This window comes from Sarcophilus harrisii, chromosome 3 (assembly GCF_902635505.1).
Source record: "Sarcophilus harrisii chromosome 3, mSarHar1.11, whole genome shotgun sequence".
NCBI classification, from domain to species: domain Eukaryota; kingdom Metazoa; phylum Chordata; class Mammalia; order Dasyuromorphia; family Dasyuridae; genus Sarcophilus; species Sarcophilus harrisii.
Window position 1 is genome coordinate 241,400,043 of NC_045428.1, and position 12,700 is coordinate 241,412,742.

Below are 12,700 nucleotides of genomic sequence, written 5' to 3' on the forward strand. Positions count from 1 at the left end.
ATTTCTAAACCATAGTAAAAGCTCTATCGAAATCCACTATAATGTCTTTTGATTAGTGACTGCTAGACTGTATTGAGAGAGCACTGAGATCTAATCCAGCATTTCCCAAGGGAGAAATCCTCAGTCCTGAAAGAAAGTATAAATTGAAACCTTTGAAATCATAGACAAAAGCAATCTCCTCCTGTCCTCCCATATACTCTAGTACAATAAAAATATAATATGGCTTAAAAAATACAAAATAAAATCCAATGGGAAGAAAGAATCCTGAAATAGTTAAAAATAGCACTTCAGAAAAAATAATGGACTGGAAACATGAACTTCAAGAATGAATTGGAAAAGTAAATACAGAAAATAAGTGATAAAAATAAATTTAGTATATTGTGCATAAAATTTGGAGCATTTAAATTGGAAAGTGGGTGACCCAAGAAACTGACACAGTGAAAAGCAATTGAGCAAATAGAACTCAGTAATAAAAGGAGATAGCATAAAATAATAGAAAAGTTAGAAAAACTAAAAATAATTAGGATAAAAAGTAATAATCACACCAGCAAAGAGATATACTAGTAAAGGTAACTACCAAGAGAAACAGAATGAGAAAAAAATACAATTATATATCATAGAAAGGAGGGAGTGCTAGGAGGAACCTTAGTGACCATCTAATCCAATTCTTTCTTTTAATAAATAATGAAATTGAGGTCTATTATTTTCCTAGGATGTAAATCTAACATGTATTAAATCAAAACAGATAAATATCCAAATGACACCAATAGCAGTAACAGAAAAAGTATTAACAATGATTATGAAGTCTTGGCAAGATATTGAAGGTTATAGAGATATATAGAGATATAGGTTGTATTTTCTTCACTATTACCTTATTTTAAGACAAGGGGTGAAGAAGAGATTGAATAATTTAGGAAGTAAGCAGCTAGATAAGAGAAGATTAAGCATAAAGAGTAAGCAGAATTATTCTTCCTTGCAAATGATATGATGTCTTACTTAGAAAATAGTGTTTCAACTGAAAAATACAATGACTAAGGCAAAGATTCTCTATTTAACAAAAACTGCTGGGAGATCTAAAAATAAATTTTCCAAGTTCTAAGCTTAGGATAATTTTTCAAACTATATACCACAATGCATATAGATAACTGATTTAGATATAAAAGGCTAGATGACTGATTTAGATATTAAAAAGCTAGATCATAATCAAATGAGAGGAGCAAGTAATGAGATACCTTATATAACAATGGATGGAGGAAAAATTCTTACCCAAAAGATCAAATGGACAATTTTGATTATAAATAATGAGTGCTGTTAAAATTATAAGGTAAAAATTGACTGGAAAAGTCTTTGTATTAAATTTATCTGATTAAGTTCTAGAATCCAAGACATATAGGGAATTGATTCAAAATATAAGAATAATAGGGGGCAACTAGATGGTGCAATTGCTAGAGTACTGGTCTTGAAGTCAGGAGGACCTGAGTTCAAATCTGACCTCAGACACTTAGCATTTACTAGCTTCATGACTCTAGTCAAGCCACTTAATCCTAATTATTTCACTGCACACCCCCTTTTCCCCTCCCCGCAAAAAGAAAAAAAAATGGCCAAAACATAAGAACATGAACCTCTACAAATAATATGAAAAATAGAATGAACAGTCTATAGGAAGAACTATTAACAACATATGAACAAAATGTTTCAAATCAAATAACTATAAAATATAGTATCTCTTAGACAGGAGGCAAAGGGAAACTAGTTTTTATTAGTTACCTCTTAAAAGAGACATAAAATTAAAACTATTATAGACACATACAATTATAGAAAATGCTATAGACAAATTCAAGTGTTTGGGTTAAAAATACATTAATCAGTGAAAAAGAATGAATTCAAGCATTGAGGAGCAACAATAAGAATAATCTTAGCAACTACTTTAAGAGAGTAGTTATAGGATTTTAAACAAGCCACATCTGATCATCTATATAAAAAAAGCTCAAACAGACCATTTTCTCCCCTTACTCCTGTAATCCATAAAGTAGTAGAAGTAGGAAAAGTGGAAGAGAAAAAGACAGTTACCTACTGTAAAGCCACTAACTGCCTTCTCTCTTCATCTTTCTGTCATGTGACTATAAACAGTGTGCCCTCTTTGTTTCTTTTTTGTTGTTGCTGTTGTTGTCTGTGTTTTTTCCTAATTTTAGGTGAATGGATATTAGAAATCAAATAGATCAAGTTATGAAATTTGAAAAGAACTACTAGTGTCTTGTAATAAGAGTAGTTAGTTGAGTATTCTGGTGGCCATAGAAACTGAGCTTAATGTTAATTTATCCTTTAGGAGTGATCAACTTGAACAATCTGTCAATCGAGACACCATGTCCAAACTTTTAGTCCTGAGCTCAAATCTGGCTTTAGACTCTTTCTAACTATGTGACCTTGGACAAATCACTTAACCTGTTTGCCTCAGTTTGCCTCAGTTACAAATGGAAGTAATAATAGTTCTTACTTCCCAGAATTGTTATGAGACTCAAATAAGATAATATTTGTTGTAAAGCACTTAGCAAAATGTCTGGCACATAATATGGGCTTAATAAATACTTGTTCCCCTTTCTCCCAAGTGATTTTATTGGTATTTATTTTCATATTTTCATTTCTAAACTTATCTTTGTTACTTCTTTTTATAATTTGATTCCTCTTAATGAAAAATTTAAAAAAAGAAAGAAGGATAAAAAACACATTGGTAAAACTATAAACATATAAATGGAACCTAACAACATATATACCATGCCAAACCAAATCCCCTGCATCTGTCCAGTGATTTTCTATCATGTGATTGGGGCAAAAGAACCCAATCCCTAAAGTTACTGGGAAAGAAACAGAAAGATAGTAACTATAAACAATTTGAGCCACATCTATATATTTACATAAGGTTCAGATTAATATAATACAAATGATTAGAAAAAACTTGTATTTATATTGAAGCTTAAAATGGACAAAATGCTATATAAATTACTTTATTTTGCACTCAACAATGACTTGGTCTATTCATTTTGGCTTTGCTTTCCCATAAGATATATGGCATGTTATAGTTATGAAATATCCATGGCACTGGGTCTCTGTTTCCAGGCCAACTAATGGAGAATAGATGGAGGGAGAGTAAAGATCTTAGGTTCTTTAGGTAGCAAAGTAGTTGAAGTGGTCAATAAAGATTTAATAGCAGAATACAATTTAGAGGATGTCAGTGAACCTCTGTGGTCCTCGGTTTCCACATCTTTAAAATAAGACAATTTGATGAAGTCAATCACTCAATAGTATTTGGTAACAATCTGCAATGTGCCATAGTCTGTTCTAAGTGTACATCTGTGATATAATCAAATAGCAGTAATTTTGTGAGAAAGCTTATTTACTGAAAATGGCTTCAAACATAACTTTGTCAGAAGTCTGAAATAGCTGCTTGGGAAAAAAATACACTTTGCACATCTTCCAGAGTAGAAAATGACAGATAGAGCTTGAAAATTTGGATTGGCTGGCATTCTGGCCACATCCATAACTTGATCTTTTAGGGCTGCACCTCTTTCATTTTTTTCATAATTCTATGAAGAGAGCAGTCACCTTTGTACAGGGAATTTCAGCAGTTCATAGCCAAGATTGAGTGCTGCTCTAAGACTTTGCACACTGAGAGAAATTGATACATGTAAAATGTAATTTCAACAAAATGCTTCTTTTTTAGGTAGTAGAATAACTAAAGGGAGAAATACCATTACTATCCATCACTCAAGGCCAGCAAGGCTCTATTGCTCAATCTTCTGAAGGGTCTATGATGACATAAAACTGCTGTAGTGGAGAGTCTAAAACTAACAAGGGTATTAGCTTCATTGATTTTCTGAAATGGAAAGAAAAAAAAAACTTAGTTAAGTCCAGGAAAGAGATTTAATACAACTGTCTTTTAATAATATTAAATTTCCAGAAATCAATATTTTTTTTCACTTATACCATAGGTTGCTCACACTAGTTGCTCTCTAGGAGAATGAAGATCGATAGAAAGCTTACCTATCTACATGGATGTTTTCAAAGACCTGCATTATAGACCCTGGATTCAGAATGGTTAGAATTATTTTAAACATACCAGAATTGTGCTGTTACTTGAAACCCTCTGAGTTATAAAAACCCCTGAATTATAAATTATTGGGAAGAAATGTTGGCTGTGCCCCCTCAAACACTCTTTCCCTTTATCAGAGTGTGAAGGAAATGGAAAGGATTGTGTCTTGTATTACTAGTGCTGATTGGTTCCACTGGGACTGTTTAATGAATCCTGAAGAAGTTATTTGGATCCCTCAGGAGGCTTCATTTGTTTTAAAATCAAATTGAAGTGCTGAACTAAATGATTTGGATTCAGGCATTTGCTGGATGGAGATTAATTTGTGTCTTCTACAAAATTCAGTGCCTTGGCTTCAAAGGTAAAAGATTAAATTAAATTATTTTAGACAAAATTTATGCTAGATCAAAATCCCTTGCCATTACTGTGTTTAATGAATAACTCTTAAATAACACCAATGAATTTTAAGAAATAGTGCCAAAGTAATTTTTATGAGTAGTTGTAGAATAAATAAATCATTTGTATTTCTTCTCCCCAAAGATGTTAACTCTATCCAAATTATGAGAGAAATAATGGTTGATTTCTAAGCTTAGTTTATAGGAGTGGCATTAATAGTTCACCACCTTTTCCCTTAACCCCCACCACAATTGGTCTAGAAAGAAGAAAAAAAGCAAACACTCCTTAACATGTGCAAGTATAATATTGAATGGTTTATGAAATGGCCCATGAATGGACCTTACCGAGCAACAGCTAAGTAAATATTTTCTATATCAAAATACATGTTATATCCTATATTTGCAAAGACATTACAGGAATTCAAGAAAGTGATAGAAAATCTGCATTTCTCCTTAAAATAATTTAAGGATTTCATTCCTTTTGGTGAAGATATAGGAAAGATTTCATAATATTTCATCAATGTGGCCAACAGAACTTTTTTAAAAAAGCATTTTATTTCCCAACTAATTAAATTTATCAAGCTACTTCTCTTCTACAAATCACTTGGACATAGATCAGATAAGATCCCTGTGCAATTATGCAATAGACAACAATATGTTTTGGCAATAACGAAGAGTAAAGCTTTACACTTAATCTTAGGGTCCCAATCCTTTATCATTCAAGGCTAACTACATAATGAAAAGTCATTATCTGGTTCCATTGAAGACCTGGTCAGAAGTTGGATAGTCCAATGGGTGTCATAATACAGGTACATTATTTGGTCAATAGAGAACATTGTCAGGAGTAGGAAAGTTTAGGGAGCTTCATGGTATAGTTCGAAGGGAACTGAGCCTGGAGTCAGATAATCAGGATGTGCAGTTCTTGTTTGACATTTACTCTCTATATAACTTTGGGTGAGTCACTTAGTTTTCATGGGTCTCAGTTTCCCCAAATATAAAATGAAGTGGTTGAATTAGATGTTTTCTGACATCCCTTCCAACTAGATTTATGATTCCATGACTTCCAGAAATAACTAGAACTATTTTATTGAACCTTTTTATGCTGTAGTTTTTCCATATCCAAAAAATGAATTATAGCTTGAATTTTGTTCAAATGTATTTCTCCTTGGGTGAAAGGCAGCTTAGTGATGTCTTAGAACAAAAATTAAATATAAGAAAGAAATTATAATCATCATGTATAGTATGTCAGGCCAGATATCAAAGGTGGTTTTAAGGTTGCAATAGCTTTTAAAAGGCTTTGAGGACTGGGCTCTGGCCTTAATAGTTCTATTTTAGAATGTATATAGAATATAGACTTGAGAATTTTATTTTTAGCCAGACAGAGTGCAGCACTAGTCAGTAGAAGCAAGCCATTTATTAGTGAAACTATGATTATATGGAAGAAAGAGTTGTGTTTTTCCACCAACAGTTACACAAATCATAAATCACAGAATTAGAGTTTGAAGGAACATTTAAAGGTCAACCTCCTTTTAAGAGTTTTGGAGCCATAACCAAAGAGGCTAAACCATTTACTTGGGGTCAAAAAGGTAGTAGATAACAAAGTCTATATTCAAAATCACAACTTCAAATTCATTATACATTCCACTGTACAGTGAAAGAAAAAGGTTAGAGATTTATTATTTTTTATCCAATTTCCTCCCTCATTTAATTATCTATTATTATTTAATATTAATCATCAATTATTAAATGTTATAATTCTTTTCTGCTTTTAGCTTGTTTCATATGACATGAGAAATATGATACAGAATTGGATTTGAAGCCAGGAGAGGCTTGAGTTTGAATCCTGTCTCATTTCAGTTGCCTTTTCCACTCTGAACAAGACAATTGCCTATTTTGGGCTTCAGTTTCAAACATCTTTGAAGGTTAAATAGAATAGAAAAACCATGTAAAGAAAAGGTAAAGCAAATAATTTAACATACTATTTTAAGAGACATCTGCAGCATTTGTTTAAATAATAACCTCAACCCTACTGTCTTCAAAGACTAATTTATTTTTATTTATCTACTTATTTTTAACATTCATTAAAAAAAATGCTCTCCTTCCAGTTCCTCCTCCACTGAAGGATGTCAAGTAATTTGATACTAGTTGGACCTGTGAAGTTCTACCAAACATTTCCATATCAGCAATATTGAAAAAAAAGTTAAGAAAAAGAAAATGGAAAAAGCATGCTTCAATCTGCATTCTTAGTTTCTAAATTCTTTCTTTTAAGGTAGATAACAGTTTTCACTAACTGTCTTTTGCAATGGTCTTGAATCATTTTATTGATCAGGGTACTTAATTCATTCACACATGATCGATGTTACAATATTGCTGTCACACTATTGTACAATATTCAGCCTTGTAGGGACTTTGGGCAAGCCCAATTTGTCTAATATGGAGTCTTCTGTGTTCCTTCCCACATGAGTGAAAGCAGTTTTCTTGAGTGGCTACCTGTATCTTTAAAAATGGAGAGACTAGACATTTTATTTCTTTCCACCATCTTAGCAGCTCTTTTCTTTTTATTTCTATCTGTTGAACCCACTATGGATATCATGAATTGAACTGGTAAGAGGGGAGGGAATTGCACTCCCCAGGTTACTTTTCTTTTGCCACTTAATCTTGGGAATATTTATTTCTGGTCTGTGTTGTTTATCCTCAATTCCAAATACTTGAAGTGAGCCTCACAACTGGGGAGTTCTAGCTATCTTGGATCTAGGATCACAGGGGAGATCTTGCATCCAGTCAGATTGGTGTGAAAGTCCTGATAAGACAGAATGTCAGGACTGGGGCTCTTAGATGAGTTTGAGGCTTAGAAGTGACATTATATTCTATGACCTAGCTTTTTGAACTGTGGTTCATGATCCCTTATGAGATCTTATAACTTAATGTGGACATTGTGAAACTATAATTTATTAATAGTAAATATTTGACCTTTATACATATTTTATATATCTATATACCTGGGGTCATTTAAAAATTTCTTGGGTGAAAAGAAGTCACGAATGGAAAATGTTTAAGAAGTCCTGTTGTATGGAACTAAGCTAAACTATGAATCTAGTTCCTTTCTCTTCCTCAGATACCCAGGTGGTTCAAGGATGAATTATACATCCAATGTGAATGGGAATCATACTTGTGATCATACTTTTGAAGTAAATATTCCCTGCAAAAGTGCCACTCTGTTACAGTAACGATAATATTAACAGTAACACCATTACTAATGTAGCAGAAAAACTTCTGTCATTCTGTAAGTTATGTGATTGGGGCATTCTCTTTCTCTCTCTCTCTCTTTTTTCTGAGGTAATTTGGGTTAAGTGATTTGCCCAGGGTCACATAGTTAGGAAGTGTTAATTGTCTGAGACCAGATTTGAACTCAGGTTCTCCTGACTTCAGGGCTGGTGGTCTATCCACTGTGCCACCTAGCTGCCTTGGGCCAGTTTCTTTAACTCATTTTACTTTATCTATAGAGTTAGGGGGTGGGACTAGACAACCTCTGATTTTCCTTCCAGGAATAATAGTCTATCCAAAGAAGGATGGAGCAGATAGAAAAACTCTAGTAAGAAAATTGAAGGTCATCTCCCATTTTCTGGGAAAGTATTTATTAATATCATAATTACTAGATTTTTCAGAAATATTTGAGGAAATATTCTGTTCAACCTCAATTGAGTGCCTATTTTTACATGCTAATTGAGTGAAACTTATTTGTACATTAACATAATTTTTCATATTTCTTTGATGACAATGTTTTGTTCTTTATGCAGTTGTCACTGGATTATATTTAACTGGAAAAGTTCTGGAGAAGATATGCACTCATTACTTTCTGTGAGAATTATGTACATTTACATTTCTTTTCCATTCCATCTCTTATGTTGTGAAGAACTAATAGTTGCTTGTAGACCAGAACATGTATGATTTCTACTTGGTGTGGATTGTTCTCAGAATTCAGAATTATTTTTCTCTTACCTTCTTTCCCTTTGATCTCCTCTCCTTTTTTCCTCCCATCCCCTAACTTATTAAAAGGAAGGAGGGTGTTCCTTTTCTTTGCTTCACCTCAGGGGTGCAGCTGACAACTTCTCCCATCAGAAAATCTATAACTCTTAAAGTATTGTAGTGCTATGGGAATGCCACTTAGATATATGCAATGAAATGAACTTTGAGGAACATTGCTATTCCTAAAAATGTGGCATGAAGAATTGAACACAATGTTTCAGAAGTAGTCTAACCTGAAGAATACAACAGGACTATGATCTTCCTCTTTCTAGATCTAATAAAAGTATCTTAAAAAAAAAAAAAAACCACTGACTTTATGTACTGCATTACTTATATCTTCTAGATTTGTACCATCTTCATATTTGAAGAATGCCATCTACTCTAGTATCCAGGTCATTATCCTGTCCTGTTTCTGTATCCATTTCCACATATGTGGGTGTCAGCATGCTAATACTCATTGATTTCACTGTTGTACTTTTTTGTTTTTTTAAAAGAAATTGTTTTAAAATGTCTTTGGGAAGAGATGATGAGGAATTAGTAATTCTCTTTTGATTGATTTAAATTAAAATTTCAAAGTTTTTTTTTCCTGGTGTTTTGTGAATGATCTCTAGCAGGTTTGGAAATCGGATTTGTCATTTTGCATACTTGACAATTTTGTACTTCACATTTGACTTTATATGTGCATGACAATGTATTAAAACACAAATTTTATTGCAGGATAAAATGTTTTATTTCTGATTTTGAACAAATATACTTGGAAAAATCACATTAAATTTTTCATTTATGCTTTTCAAGAGAAAAGAAAGATTCTTTTAGTTAATGAGACAGTGCATGTTGAAAAATTGTCCTCAGTTATACTGTTTCCTGCATTAATAATATATGTGAAATGAAAAAAATTAATGATAACATGATGAATAAAAAGTTAGCTACTATAGAGCCACACAAGTTCACCATTGAAAACCTTTTTTTAAGTTGCCCTTATGCCATTTTTTGGGTCTGCTAGTCATTTAATTTCTTTGTAATCAGTTTCTTCATTTACAAAGTGAAGGGAAAATCAGTCTAGATGAAGGATTTTCAAGGAGTACAGCTATATTCTCTTTCACAACTCTTCTACAAAGATCTAGAAAATGCACCAACCATGTCCTATATGCAAAATCCAAGGGGGGGGGGGAACCCAAAGTATCCCAGATTGGTTTTAAAAGGCTTACAAAAATCCAATGAGGAACTTAGGGAATCTGCACCTAAGAGTGGTAATGCAGGATAAAGTGTAATCAATGGGTGTTGACAGCATAAAAGTATATACTGAGCAAGAAGCAAGTTCAGCAGCAAGCAGTAGCTGTGTGGCTCTATTCAGGATTGGAGCAGGGTCTCAGTTCCAGACCCAGTCCAGTTTGGACCCTGAACTAGAATAATCAGGGCAGATATTCAAAACCAAAGGTTGGCATGAAGTTCTGTGACTCTGAACTTGTAAAGTTTTCCAGTTAGTTGAAAGTGGCTGAATCTAACAACCGAATCTGGGAGTGGCAACCAGTGATATGATCTCAATTGTGTTCTCTTATTCAAATTTAGGTCAAAGACTTGCACAGCTAAAGGGGAGCAATCAAACTTTACTTTAGATTAAATCATTTTGAGAGTAATAATGTTTTTCAGGTCACCAACTTTAGTGGTCCTTGAGATCCTCTGAATAACACAACTCTCCTTATTCCAGTTAAGCAGGACTAGGACCACAAACAGAAACTCAGACTAGATATTTCCCACAGAAGCTCACAAATACTGGTCCTAACATAAAGCGCAAAGTCAAGAAGTAGATTTGATGAATGAGCCACCACTGCTACCAGCAGCAACAGCAGCAAGAAATCAGATAATAAAGAGATATTGTAGTGATAGGAGTTCTGAAAATACAAACTTAGAAGAAAAGAGTAACTCAAAAACATTTACATGCAAATCCTAAAACAAAACAAAATGGAGAAAACCCTCATAGTTTGGGCAATCTAGGAATCCTGGTAGAGATGTAGTAAGAATTTAATAACATAAATAAGCAAATGATTTCATAAACTGAATGAGTAATAGAGAAGAAAAAATAGGAAAAGAAATGAGAAATATGAAAGACATTATTAGAAATAAAACCAAAGTTTCTAACAAGAAATAAAAACCTTGCCAAAGCAATAAATTTCTTTGAAATTAGAAAGAAGCAAATAAAAATAACTAATTCCACAAGACCACATGAAATTTTAAAACAAAGTCAGAAGACTGAAACACAGAAAAAACCCCCAATAACTCGTAAACTATCTCAGCAAAATTAATGATCTTAAAAACAGATCTAGAAGGGATAATCTAAGAATTAGTTGACAACCTAAAAACCACTAACAGCAATAACAAAAACTTGAATCCTATTTTAAGAAATTATGAAAGAAGAAATCTCCAGATTTTTTAGAACTAGGGAGAAAAGATAAAATAGAATGAATCTGTTGGTGATTAAAAAATATTTTAGGGACATGATTAATTAAAAAAAACAGAGCTTCTGGATTTAAAAAAAAGTATTTACTTCATTTATCCAGAAAGTACCAAGGAATCAGTCAATATTTAGCAAACACTACTATAAAGAAAGAGAGATCTTGTAATATTATAACTCATCCAGCAAAACTGAATATAATCTTACAGGGGAAAATGGATCTTTAATGAAATAGAGGATTTGTAAGCATTCCCAATTCCTGATGAAAAGAACAGAGCTGAGTAGAAATTGAGAAATCAAGTGCAAGAATCAAGAGGGGAAAAAAAAACCCCAAAAGGTCAATATGATGAGCATTCTTTAAGAACTATACAATAATAAACTTTTTGAATTTTAAAAGGGGAGATGATACAAGTGTTTTTTCAGCACATCATTATTATCAAGGATAATAGAGGGAGTCTAATAAAACAGAGAGCCTGAGAGCAGGGTAATCTACTTTTAAAGTAGGAAAAAAAGGACATTCTCTGAGGCCAAAAGAGGAAGATTGAGAAAATAGATCTCATTTAATTGGGGTATCCAAGAAGAATACTATACAAAGAGAAAAAGATTAGGGGAGAAGGCAGCTTGTACTGCCTTCACTCTCATCTGGATTCAACAGAGAAGGGGAGAAAACACAAACACTGTCTGTTCAGAGGCCCACAATCCAAGGCTGGACCATGTGTTTAGAAAAATGGACCCAATACTTACAAATTAGTGTAACCTCCCATTTAGCTTTTGGTCTCCTTCAAATGCCACAAATTGGAAGTCTCAGTAGGAGGCAGAGCTTGAAGAAAATCAAATCCATCTCCCTCATTTTATGCATGAGGAAACTGAGACTGGGAAAGTATCATAATTCTAGAAGTACAAGGAAGTGAAATGCATTTAATAAGAAAATAAGAGAAAAGGAAATAAGGAGAGGTAGGAATAACAAGGAGAATAAATTAAGGACAGAAGTATAAGCAAAAAAAAATTTCTAAAGAAGGGTACATTGAGAAGGATTTAAAGGGATTTTGGAAAATTTAAAAGGAATGAAATAAGAATTTTTTTTTTAGACAACTAGTGAGGAAAAGAGATAAGAGCCACAGCACAGAAATAGATTACTCAAATCTAGAGCACTGAGTACTGTGACTGAGTATATTTCTTCTTTCTCATCACCCACTTCTTAAGAAGAAAAAAAAAGGAAACAAATAGAAGGCAAAATAAGACAATAGGATGGTGGTAAACATAAAATTACCATATTAATTTGTGAATATTAATGAGATTAACTTACTACCACTCTCCAAAAAGAAAAGAGTAGCAGAAGAGAATCTGAAAATATATTGATTACAGGAAACTTTGGAAGGAAGATTCATACAGAGTTAAAATAATAAGCTGAAGATAAGACCTATTTAGCATCACCTGACAGAAATAGTCAGGAGTAAAAATCATAATTGCATATTAGATGCTGAAAGACATCATAGAAATAAACCAGTTCTAAATATATATGCCCTAAGTGCTTTAGCATCTACGTACTTGAAGGATATGATAAATGAGCCATTGAGAGAAATAGAGAGTAAAACCATATTAGTCAGGGAGCCTCACTTTACCCTGGTCAGACCTAAATAAATTTAACAAAAAAGAAGGGACCTGAACAGAGTATTATATAAAAGTGTTATAATAAAATTCTGAAGATTAATGAATGGGAAATATTGAAATTGAAAATGAAAG